Source organism: Dromaius novaehollandiae, chromosome 12 (genome assembly GCF_036370855.1).
Source record: "Dromaius novaehollandiae isolate bDroNov1 chromosome 12, bDroNov1.hap1, whole genome shotgun sequence".
Lineage (NCBI taxonomy): Eukaryota > Metazoa > Chordata > Aves > Casuariiformes > Dromaiidae > Dromaius > Dromaius novaehollandiae.
The window spans coordinates 3,000,099-3,012,976 of NC_088109.1; the positions used below are offsets into that span (position 1 = coordinate 3,000,099).

Below are 12,878 nucleotides of genomic sequence, written 5' to 3' on the forward strand. Positions count from 1 at the left end.
TTTTTACAGTAATGCTTTGACAGACTTTTTGCACTGCAGCTGCTTTTCTTCTAATATTTCTTAAACCAGCTGCGGCTGCAGGTTCGGTGCAGGCTTGCCGTCGGGAGCCAGTCCTCGCTGGGAAGGGCCTTGGTTTTTTTAAACGTTCTTATGAAAATTTGATGTGATTTGGCTGCATTCTCTCGCCATCAGAAAACCTCCCTCCGTGCGTGGGCCGTGCTCCCAGGAAACGTCCAGGGGCTGCGCTGCGAAGCCCGCAGTAGCCCCGGGTTTGCGTGGTGGCTAGATGGCTCCCAGGCCGCTCAAGAAGTTGGCGGTCCCCCTTGAAATACCCCAGTTTACAGTGGTCACTGGATGCCCCGACATGGGAATTGCCCTTCAGTCCAGCCTCAGCGAGATCTATGGTAAACAAAAACTAGCATTAAGTGAACGTTAATGGTTGCTGTCCCATGCGGGACTGTGTCCCGATGCAGAGAAACGTCCCCAGGCCAAAAGCTGCCGGAGATGCCACCAGTTGCATTCCCGCTGCGTGAGCCGAGCTGCACCCCAAGCTGGCGTGAGCACGTTTAGCGTTATTTTCTGGACTTTTCCATAGCTGCTGGGATCAAATTATTGCCTGGGAATTTCAGCCTTTATTAAAAACTGAAGGCCAAGCGTTATTGCTACTTTTAGCCTAATGATCTTTCAAGCTTTGAAAATATCTCAGAATATTCCCCAGCACAGTTTCAGCAGATGTGAGATGTCAGCAGGCCGACTGTAGCCACCAGCGGTTTGTTGACTGGGTTTCACGCACATCAGGCTGAATATTTCCAACTGTTGCCTCCATAAGCTGCTTCTGGGGCTCAAGGCCTGTCGCCTGAGGGCCGAGCTGCGACTGGCAGCCGGCTCGGGGCTCGGAGTGGTTTTGCAGAGCGACAGGTCCCCAGGACCGCGGTGTCGCTCTTCGGGTGTCCTTGAGCAAAGCTCAGCATCGCTGCTCCGGAGGCCCCGCGGCCACATTCCCAACGGCTGTGCCGGAGACCCGCGTCCGGGTTCAGGCGGAGCAGGAGCTGGTTGCTGTGGGCAGAAAGGTTGGGTTTGGGCAGTGGTTCTTCTTGACCGAAGTCACTGCTGTCCTACTAAAATTTCAGGCCGCCGTGACGTTTTTTGGGGCGTTCTGCAGGGATTTCTGCATGCTGCAAATCTGCCTTACAATAAAAAACTTAATAATGGAGCAGCTATCATTGCTCCGTGATTTACCGCACGGAAATCCCCGTGTGGTGCTGGATAATAAAAGAGGCGCTTTTTAAAGCTTGCGCGTCATAGGCACAGCAAGAGGTGATGCCTTAAAATAAACCGATGGGAAGTGGTTTCGGGTGCAAACTTCCGAACGGGCTCCTCTCGCATGAATGAAATGCTAAGAGCCGCAAGGGAGGGTTTCAAAGGTGCAAAAGGCCGGTGCCCACTGCAGGAGCCGGGGGCTGTGCTGGGATTTGTGCCATGGGAATTCCCCAGGGGCAACCGCGGCGGGTCCCGCGCCGGACCTTCGCTCTCCGAGATGTGCTGGGATCCCCCTGTGTTTTGCAGGAGTTTCTCTCCGACTCCTACTGCATTAAATACCAGTATTACGCGAAGGGCAAAGGAATTGCTTGCTGAACTTTGTCTTCTTAAAATGTAACTTATTTTTGTGAAATGAGAATTGTATTTTTTTCATTTGAAGCTATATCAGGCCAGACCCCTCCTCATGCCTGCCGAGACCCAGCCGGATGCATTTTTCCTTCTGCCCAAGTGGCAAGCTGTGTCGCTTGCTTTTTTTTTTTTTTTTAAGGAGCCGTTCCCCCGAGCCCTAAGTAAAATTGATTTTTAAGTGAAACTATCTCTTATAATTGCGGCTGAAATGCCTTGTGGTTATTGTAATGGATTTTGAACGGTGACAAGTCCTACTTGATGATCGTACCAGGAGCGCCGCAGATGATTTGAATGCGATTTGCTGGATTGAATGATTGGAGTTTATCTGAGCGTTTTGTCTGGAGGAGGAGGAGACGGGCGCCCGGAGCCGGCGGTGCGAGACGCCGGCGAGCGCCTTTGCCGGCCGTGCTGAGAGCGCGACGCCTCAGTGCTTCCCAGCCCGCATCCTGGCCCCACGGGAACGCCGGGATGGTTAGCCCCCTTCCCGTGCCGGCGAGGGCGCGGAGGGACGGTAATGCGTAACGTACGGCGCGTGCAACCTGAGCATCTCTTCATCCCCGCCCGGCGCCTGCCGGACGTACCCGCTTTTCCGAAACCACGCGGCCATTGGTGCTCGCTGACCACTGGCTTGGGCATCTCCGCAGGGAAATAAGCTGTGAGCCAGAGCAGCGCTTCAGTCTGCGGTGCCCGGGTGCTGCTGGGACGTGTCTGTCTGTCCCTCCCCGCGGGAGAAAACGCGCGGGAGCCAGATTGACGGGTGATTTGTCTCCATCCCCTGCTCTGTCCCCTGCGGGATGCTGCCGACATGCTCTAGCCCTCGAGCGCCTCCAGGGAGCTGCCTATAAATATTCCCGTTTAATCCCAAGAGAGGCTTTCCCCGTTTCCAGCCAGGAGTTCGTCTAGGCAATTGGATCTTAACGCAGTGGCTTAACACGCTGCAAGCCTGCTGCAGGTAATGCTTTAGATGCCTCTGTAAAGGACAGACCACCGTTTCTCTGTGCGGTTGATCTTGTGGTGCAAAGACAGCCTTCAGGTGGAAAGGTGGAAGCCCTAGGACGCCGCGTATCTGGAAATCCCTCCTGGGCTGGGACAGCGGACGGCACAAAGAGCAGGGCTGGGAGCCTGAGAGCACCTCTCGGTTTCACTCACAGCTCCACCACCGATGAGTGTTTCTCCTTCCAAACGTGTGCCGGGAACCTGCACGGTCACTGACATCGGGCACCAAAGGCTCCCGTTCCTCTAAGCAGAAATCCCAGAGCGCTTGGAGCCTGGTGTCACACCGCTCCCGGCGTTTGGCTCAGCAGCACCGTCTGGGGCTGGAGGAGTGAAGTTCCTCCTGGTGCCGAGCTCTTCAACCCAGGCCAGGGCCCCGGCACAGTTACCAGTGCCTGCGCCGGGGTGGGAAGCGGCATCTCCTCGCAGGGCCCCTGTGATGGTCCAGCCATGAGCTGTGTCCAGACATCTGTGTGGGCCAGTCCCACCTCCCTCTGCGTGCCCCCATCTAGCTCGCAAAGCTTTGCCATCGGTGGCCAGCTGGATGGTGTTACCCGTGCTCTGAACATCGTAAACTCTACAGATAAAAACATTTGTGAAATATGGAGGGTAAGAGAGCTGTAGAGAGCGCTCCGGTGTGATATATGCTCTACAACAGCATGAGGTATGGAGGGAGCATGATTTAAAACTGCTGGGCTTGGATTTATCACCTAGCGCTGCCTTTGCAAAGCATTTTGCGTCCTGCTACGTCATTTCAGGGCTCATGATGCTCTCGCTTGGCCCACGGGAGGATTAGGGAGGGCAGAGCAAAGGGGACCAGGGCTCCACGTCGTTGGGGGCTCTACGAGAAAGAGGGCCAGTTCTTCTTCAGGCAGAAGGGTACCTGATTTGTGGTCCTGAGTCCTCCTTTTGCTGATGAAACAAATGTGAGGATCATCCTGACAGCAGCTTGCCGGAGTCGCTCCATTGCTCTCTAGCCCCAAGGGTGACTTTGGAGGCCACCGAGATCCAAGGCAGTTGCTTCTGCAGATGAGAGGGTGCTCTCCCAGCTGGGCCCGGGCTGTGCAAGGGGCGAGCGTTGGGGCCAGAGGTAGTGGTGGCACTGGCGCCAGGCACGGCCTCTCCGCTTCCTATCAGCCCAGGCAAAACCGGCATTTGTCTAGGGTTTTTACAAACATTTAGGTCTCCTGGTATTTAGAGACACCACAGAGCTGGGTTGTGTGCTCAGGAATGTTTTCCGCAGCCCAAGCCATGTTTATTCCTCCTTGGCAGGGTGGTGATTTTCCGTCGGTTATCATCTCTCCTATCTGAGAGGCGTGCAGTGTTTGCCCTAATTTGGACCTGCTGGGCAACGTCCTCTAGTTTCTCACCTCAGCGTTTTTCAAAGCTGCCTGTCAGATTTGAGCTGTTTTGAGCACCATTTATAGCCCCGGGCAGCCGTGCTGCTAAACCTCTGCGTAGCTGTCTGGTACGTGGTTTGTACAGCGCTCGTGGATGGTGGATCAGCCCGAGAGCCCACAGGCAGCTCAAACTGCCACGTTTCCGTGCCAGCTCTGCCTAGTGTGTTCGCTGCCCCAACCCGGCCAAGCACTGCTGGCCAAAGATGGACCACACACCCCTGGGCAGGGACGGTGCGGAGAGCTGTGTTTTTATGGAGGAATGCAAACCTCCTGCTCAGCTTTTCCTCTGGCTGAATTAGGATCTCAAAGCAATCACCGAGCTTGGAGCAGAGAGTCTGTTCCCTGCTTTGCTCTCCATGAACTTAGAAGATGCCGAAAGGGGAAGGTATCATGGCTACAGATAGGAGGTCTCCTCCTTAGCTGGTACAATTGCCTCAGCATCAGAGTTTTTGCTGGGACACTGCGCCAGACGGGGTTGTTTTTCACACTGCTCTACAGCAATGCCCTCTGGCACTGATGTGTCTGCTACTCTTCTATAGCACTGTCTGCCTCTACAACAGGAGTCCAGCAACCACGCGGAAAAGATCACATCTCCTCACATCCCTCTGAGAGTAATGAAGGTCACGGGGAGCAGGATACAATGCCGTTCAATGTCATGTGCTACCAAGGTCCTGAAGCTAAGCCCTGAGCCTAGACTAACGTGACTATTGCCAGGATAGTCACATTCAGTCGACTGTGAGCCCAAGCTGTTGAGCAGAGCCAACATGGCTGTAGAGCAGCCACTCCGTAGGGATTGCACCCATAGTCCAGTTTCTGTACTGTGCTCCCCTAGGCTGGGGATTAACGGGGTTACTGGGGTAGAGCCAGCAGATCTGTCTGCACCACGGCTGCAGGGGCACTCTGGCTCACCCGGAGCATGTGCCAGGGTGAAACCCGGCCAGCTCCCTCCCGCCGTGCAGAAGCACAGGAGGTGAGCGGAGGCCTCCAATGCCCACCTAAGCAGGACGAGCAGGGCGAAATGTAGGTAGATGTGAGTGTCAAGGGTGAGGAGATGTGAGGGTCCTTGTTCGGGAGGACGAGGCCTGGAGAGGGAAGTCGGCAAGGTGAGCAGGCACCGTGCCCAGCTGAGATGAGCAGTAAAATTATTCAAGTTGTGTCTCCGGGGCTCGTCCCAGGAGATAGGATGCTGACCACGCTGGTGTCTCGTGGGCAGGAGGGCGTTGGCCACACTCACCGACTCCAGCCGCTGCCTGCAGTCTCCTCCCGCCAGGGATGAACTGAATCCGCACGGGAGCCGAGGGGAGAAACGGCCTCTCGCCACCCCTTTCCCTTCCAGCTCAGCCCTTGCCGCGCGATAGAGAGGTATCGACAAACAAGTTAGTGCTTTGAAAGAAACCCACCGCGGCGTTTTGCGAAGCCGCCAGGCTGATCGATACGCCGCCGTGGCTAAGCCTGCTGTCTACTGGATTTCGGCTGAAGGCTGCTGGGGTAATAAGAGCCCTGGGATCAACTGTCTCAGAGATTATTACAGGATGAGATGCTTCGCTGCTTTACAGTGTTTACTAAAGATTTATATTCCCTGTGTGTATATAAAGCAGGGTTGTCTTCTTTTGTCGCCGGCTGATAATTTTTTGGTGGTGTGGGGCCTGCGCGGGCTCCCCTGATGGTGGTGTTGGTCTCAGGCCAGTGCTGCTCCCATCTCCTCCTCCTCCTCCTCCTCCTCCTCCTCCGTGCGCTGTGCGGAGCCTCCAGGCGGGATGCTCCCGTACCCAGGAGCATCTCCCCGCGGTGATGCACGAACGCCTCTCGCACTGCCCAGGCCCCTTTCTCACGTGGCCAGCACACGCGGGGGCTTGCTGACGGCCAGAGCAGCGTCAGCAGTTGCTCACGGCTTTGGCCAGACCCCCGGAGAGGTTGTTAGGGGGGATTAGCGACCGCTCTGGCAAGCAGCGCCCAGGCCTCCGCAGGGGGCATTACTGGGGATTGTGCGTTGGGCTGGCAGCGGGCGAGAAAGGCACATTAGAGCTAAGCTCGTCCTCTGTGCCCGGTAATGCCCTCCCTGGGGGCTGGCAGTGTGCCAGAGCGGCCTGGAAGCGCTTCGGAGAGCCCGATTCCTGCGCTGGATGTCAGGCGCCCGTCCAGGTTCCTTACGGAGGCGCTTTCTGGTTTGCCGCAGCCAAACTACCGCTCCCATAAGCAGGAATCAGGCAAGTCCTTGTCGAGGCCGTGTTTGCTGAGAGCTCTCATTCAGCACGTGCTGGTGCCCCATCGGTGGAGGGGAGGCTTTGTGCTGTGCTCAGTCCTTTGTCGTGAAAAGGAAGAGCCACAAAGCCCTGTCACGGGCGGTTTTCCTGCCTGGACTTTGGATTGCTCGGCTTCATCTAGTTTATTTGGTTTTTACCTTCTTTTTTTAACCTTTTACCTGTGTTTTCCCACTTTCGGTGGAAGACACGTCTGATAAGATGCTGCGCAAGTCTCTCTGGCCCTGTGCTGAAGGGCCGTTTTAATCTTCAGCAAAGATCTCTTCTTCCAGCTGTTTGCTCAGGTGCTCGAGGTTAATATACTTCATGCCGTTCTGGAAGGCGCCGAGATGAGGGTGATAAAGGAAGAGCAGAAGGGAGTTAAACGGTGGCTTAGCAGGAACAGCTCTGAGAGGCTGAAGCAGTCAGAACAAACAGCCCTGGGCACGCTCAGCCCGCCGGGCTCTTCGGTGTCCACATTGTCACCAGGCCTGGTGCAGGCGGTGGAGGAGGTACACCCTTTGCTTGACTCTGAGTGCGTGATGGAGGAAGTTTGGCACACGGATGTGCAGGCTTCCCTGGGGACACGGCGCCAGCCAGCAGGACCTGCCTGGCCATGGAGGAGGCTAGTGGGAACCATGTTGCTGGTGGAGGTCCTCCACGAGTGGCTTCAGCTGACACAGCCATAGGCCTGCCTAGATAGGGAAATCACACCCTCAGCTCTGACCATCTCAGCACGTGTACTCCGTGTGCTGCCGTTCCTCTTGTCTTGCTGCCTTGACTCGGCTGAACCAGGTCCTCAGGCTGGACCACGGTCTGGAGCTTTGCCTTTGGTGCCAGGTCGCCTTCCTCACTGCTCTCCCCCTCTTTGCTTTGAGCGGACACGTTAGGTCCGTTGTCCCGTTCCCGCTGCTGTGCCTCTGGCTGCAGTGGCAGCGCTGCAGCCTGCCCCTGCTCACCACCCCGTGTCCCCCCTCCGGCTCCTTGGCCTTCCCTCTGCAGGTGCCAGGCTCCTGGAGCAGCACCTCCGGGTGCCCTCAGCAGAGACGTGGGGCGCTTTGCTGCCGTCAAGGCTTGGGGCCCAGGGAGATGGCTGCTCCTGCTGCTGCGCAGAGCTGGCTGGCCTCCCGCTGCAGCACATTTGCCGTAATCCTGCTTTATAAATGCAACCTTGGCCTTTGGTCTCCCTGTGCAGCTCTCCGGGCTCTGCTTGGCTGCCTCTGAAGTTAAATCCACTGATCTGAGTGAGTCGGGAACATCCAGGGCATATCTGTGTGCTGCGTGTGGGCTGTGAAGAGAGACTGAGCAAAGCGGTGGGCTGTTTTCCCTTGGGAAGGCTCTGCGCAAAGAATCGGAGCCGTGCCGGAGGGACCACGGTGCAGCGGGAGGGAAGGGGCAGCCACCGGCAGGGGAGTGAGCAGAGGGGAATGGCAAGTAGGGCAGCCGGGATGTGGGAGGGAGATGCGTGGGAAACGAGAGGGATGAAGGAGGAAAGAAGGGAGGGAAGCGTTGGGGTAACTGCAGTGAGCCGCGAGGAGAGGAGCGGGGCGGATGAACTCTTCTGCTTTGACCCTAGCCCCGGGGGCTCCGAAAGAGATGGAGGCAAGTGGCAGGTCCGAGCGTCCCAGCCGAGTGGTCCCCCTCCTCCTCCTCCTCCTCCTCCGCGCAGCCCACAGAGGCAAAGAGGGAGCAAAAGAGCAGCCTGTCTCGTTCTGCTCTTGCCCTTTCTCCCCGCCGTCGCCTTTCTTGTGACGCTTCCAGGAGGGAGGGCGAGCAGCGGGGCTGGGCGGCCGCACCGGGCAGCGTGTTTACCCCCACGTGCCGGTTCTGAGCCAGTGCTTTCTCTTAATCCCAGCCGAGCCGGTGCTCCGAGCAGAGCTCATGATGGATCTGCGCGGGCGAAGAGCGAGACGGAGAGGAGCAGCGCGCGGAATAAGAACGAGGCCGAGGTGCAATAAAGCCCGCACGGCGTCTCTCCCCCCGAGCTCCCCCTGCAGCCAGGAGCCATGGGGATCTCGGGAAACCAATCCACTGCAAATCTCCTGCTGGCCTTTTGTGACCTGCAGTGTCATTTCAATCCAGTGTTTTCAGGCTCTAAATCTCCTACGCTTAGCCCTTGGTGAATTCTTGGGAAAGAGCTGTGTTCCTTAAAGCGCTAAGCTCAGGGAAGTCCCTGCACATTAGTGTGCTGGAAATTTTTGCCCCTTCTTTCAGCCTAGCTGGGAGATTTTTCAAACCAATGCGTTATTTTTTGGTAATTCCTCTAATTAGGCTTTTGTTGCTTTTGAACCATGCAGCAGAGCTGTTCTCAGATGTCTGGCATCTGCCCTGGGGCTCCACGGACGCAGGAGAAGCACTGAAGGGGAGCAGGGGAACCGCTCCGGGGCAGACGGGCAAGTCAGCCTGGAAAGCGCTGGTCTCTTCCAAGACCGATGCTTGTGCAAGAGGGACCCCGAGCGTCCCAGGGACCTGTAAAAGCAAGGCCCAGCCCTGCTGCCAGCCGGGTGCTTCATGGGCACCTTTGCCCCAGGATGATGGGCCCGTTTCTGGAGCGTATTTCCCTTTGCCCAATTCTGGGCCTCCTGGTCCCTCTGCTCCGTGTCTGCAGGGCATGGCTGGAGTCAGATTCACAAAAAGCAGTGGGTCCAGAGCCCGCCTGGGAGTCTTCAGAGGCCGCCTCTCCTTGTTCGTACAAGCAGGAGGGACGAGTGCTGGGTGGACGTGAACAGGACCCTTACTGGTGGACGTGAACAGGACCCTTACTGGGATCTTCCAAGCCCAGCGCTGTCTGTAGCAGCCTCATTTGGCAGGTGGATGTTTGGGATACAGCTGTGGACTGGGAGACGCCACCTCACGCCGTGCCGCTGGGATGAGCTTCGGGCGAAGGCACCTGGCCCCGGGCTCTGGGGTCCCTCAGGGTGTCCTTCCCTCCTTGCTTCGTTATCGTGGTGGGGAGGCAGCTCCTTGCCCCGGTGCCGGCGGTGCTGAGCGAGGCCAGGGCAGTGCGGCTCCCCGGCACGGCTGCCTCCTGGGCTTCTGCCTCCCGGGCATCTCGCAGTCTCTGCACGCAGCACACCTTGAGATGGACTGATTGATCTGTAACACTTTAAAAATAATGGTTTAATCATTATTAAGGATTAGAAATAATCCTTGAGTTATATTGATCACGATAACATTATTCATGATGAACTCATTTGGCATTAACGTGGACGTCCTGTAGAGCAGCGTGTGGCTCTTGGCAGGCGAGTCACCTTCTCCGAGGGGAAGGGCGTAAGGGGGACGCGCTGGCGCGGCAGGTTCCCCGGGCACCTTCCTGCCCTGAGACTGCTTCAGGTCCTGCAGGGGAGTAAAGCTGTCCCAAATAGCCGTGCAGGGCTGAGCAGCGCCGGGGCGGGCTGTGGAGCTGGATGGGGCTCCAGGCCTGGACTGAGCCATGGCAGAGCAGCAGAAGGGACGCGCTGTTGGGGCAGCAGCATTGCCTAAGTCGGGGCTGGTGTGAACATGGAAATCGGGGTGAGAATAGAAATGCCAGAGCTGACGTGCTGGCAGAGGCTGGGGCGAAGCTGCAGGAGGCTGTGGGATGGGCACTGCTGGGGCTGTCCCAAGCCATCAGTCTTTGATCGAACCCGTCCTCCTTGCCGAGGCCTGGGGAGCGTGGGATTGCGTGGAAGGGAGCTATGGAGCAGATGGGGCTGTGTGGGTCAGGCTGAGGGCTTCCCATCCTGTGTCCTGGCTCTGATAGCAGTCAGTGGAGAAGCTGAGGGAAAGCCCGTAAAATCAGGACATCCTGTGAACTTCCTGAGCTGCTGGCAGCTGTTATCTAGGAGCTTCCTAAGATAGAGGTTGCATCCCCGCTTTCATGTTTAATAGGACTGTGTGGATTTGCCAAAGCCATTTGTACCTTACTGCAGTTCTCAATCTACGTAACATCTTGTGCCTCCTTCCTTTCTGCTTCAAACCTGCTATTTAGGAGTTTTATTTGAGGTCTTCTGCTTATTGTGCTATGAAAAGTAGCAAATAATCATGTCCTGTATTCCCTCTTTGTGCCAGCTGTGATTTCATAGCTCCCCAGCATATCCTTCTCCGTTTGTTTTTCCATGTTAGAGCTCTCATTTAGCTAGTCCTTGCTCCGAGGGCAGCAATGTTTTCACTTGACCTTGTTTTTTTCCTAGTCCAGCTATCAGCCATCCCTTCTGTGCCAATAGCTTGTCTCCGGACAAGGTTAAGCTTTCCTGGGGAGGCAGTTTGCGACGGGCAGTCCTCTCCCAGCCTGGAGCGGCTCTTCAGAGCAGGCTCTGCCCTCCAGCAGTTTTTACTGCTCTCACAGCAGGTTCTTGCAGAATGGTGAACCACAAACAGCTACAGCTTCTCGTAGCAGGTTGGTGCTTTCAGATCATCGCAGATGTATTTCCCAGTAATTTAATTGGATATTGTCCTGTTCTTGTACAAAAACAAAGCAAACTGCCCAGTGGGGCTTTCCATGCTATTTATCCACCTACACGTTCTGCCATGGTCCCCTACCTGCGGCCAGGAAGGTCCATCAGGGTGGACAACTCCAGCTCTGTGCTGTCACCCACCATGGGGACCCCTTGCATCCACCAGACCAGGTAGGGGCTGGGGGTCTGTAGGAGAGCAAGAAGCCTTCCTTTCTGCTGGAGACGTGATGTGACTGCTCCCAGATGAGTTTTTTTGGGTCTTCTCTAGTAGTTCTGCGTGTTTGCATGCTGAGAGAGAGGAGTTTCATCCTCCACCTTGCTACAGCTGGATTTTGTGCTGAGGTTGGGGGCTCTTTGGGAAGTGTGGGATGAGCGTAGTTAGAGCAACGTGGCCCTGTGTGTGGATGGAGGCATGACTCTGAGCCCGCTGTCATGGCCAGCGCTGCTGCTTGTCCTTCGCAGCAGGGAAAACCATTACGATGTTTGCAGACCATCAAAACTATAAACATTGCATTTTTAATGCTGGCTGTTACACAATCTAATAAATTTAATAGTGTAAGCTGGCTGTGGATAAACGTATGCTGGAAATGGGAAGATTTCTGGCCACAGGAGCAACAGGGCTGTAGAACAGCCTCCCAACAGGAGCAACAGGGCAAAGAAAACTGCAGAAGTTTGAGTAGCAGTTTGGTGATTCGTGGGAAGGTTTATAAATGCGGCTGTGACTGCTGGGGCTGGGTGGCTGCAGTGGCCTTTCCAGGGCTGTGCTCCCATGATAGATGTGTTTCAGCGGGGGAAAACTCCTGCAGCAGCGAGCTCGGCATTTCTGAGTCTTGAGACTTTACCACAACAGTTGTTGTTTTTCTGAAAACCCCCAGCGTGGGAGCTGCGCGACTCCGTCAGGATTAATGCGAGTCGTTTCCCTGCCCGCCACGCGGGCTGCCTCCAGCCTCTTGCCCGTTGGGTGCTCTTCCTCCCGCTGTGGCCTTGCAAACTCCCGGGGGCAGGAATCAGTTCCTTATGGCTTGTGTATGCAGCATCCAGCACGCTAACGCTTTCGTGGAGCTCCTTGGTAGCTGCATGGCCTGGGCAGTAGACCAGCGCTTAGTTAGCAATCCCCAAAAAGATGGCATGAGCCACGTGCCCTTGCTATGGCTGTGAAGGGGGTCTTGGGTGCGTTTTGGATCAGATGAGCCCAAGCTTTCCTCCATCACCATCATCTGCAGCCTACAGAAGTGCAGAGAGGAGTCAGAAGCCCAGGCTGATGGGACCCTGCTAGCGTCCTGCCCGCTGGTTGTTGCCTCCAGCGGTCAGCGAGAGCGTCGCAGCCCGGCAAGGGGGCCCTGGGAGGACATGCGTTGCTTCTCAGAGCAACAGCGGGAGCATTTCCTTGCCAGGGTGCCTGGCCCGCGGCGGCCGGGACTCGGCTCTTGTGCGCAGCATTAGCATTCGCAGGACTGCCTGCGCTCCAAGCACGGCTCCCGTTAACTGCAGCTCGGCACTTGGCGCTTTGTCACGTCACACCTGAGGGTTTCGGGTTGGATAGTCAGAAAATGAGGAACAGGGAATTAAGGAGAGATTGTGAGAAGTCTGTGTTAAGTGATTTGTCCAGCATCACAGAAATTCAGGGAAAGAGGAGGGGAGAAAATCCCGTTTTCCAGAGCAGTATTCGTTTGCTTCATGATCGTTCCTTCTCCCTCCGCAGTCCCCACCTCGGTCGCTGCGTACTTGTCGCTCGCAGCCCGCATGGGCACCCAGGAGCAGCCTGAGGAGCCGCAGGGCCCTCTGGACGGACGGGCACGGCGGCCCCGCGTGCTGCAGGGCTGGCAGAAACCAGGGCCGGGTTCGGAGGCGGTTGTCTCCGGAGGTGCGTGTCCAGCAGCAGTGGCAGAGCCGTGGTCGGGCCATGGACATGGGGCACCAAGCCGTGCCCGGCCAAGCACCCGGCAGAGCCCCACGCCCCGGCACACCACCCGGCTCCAGCAGTCACTTCTTGCACCGTTTGCAGCACTCCAGGCACTTCACACAAGGCAGTGAATAGTTAAAGATGTCCATAAATCTTACTGGGACCTGTAATAAACAAACATGCTCTTATCAAGTATAGAAAAATGCATATTTCATCACCACTGCCTTAAATGTGACTC

At 56.5% G+C, this 12,878-nt stretch overlaps 1 protein-coding gene across 1 annotated transcript in view; it reads left to right on the plus strand.

Annotated features, from left to right (window-relative positions):
* The window catches only part of CACNA2D2 (calcium voltage-gated channel auxiliary subunit alpha2delta 2), a 252,613-nt gene that overhangs the window by 182,267 nt on the left and 57,468 nt on the right, over positions 1-12,878 (plus strand). The window lies entirely within an intron of this gene.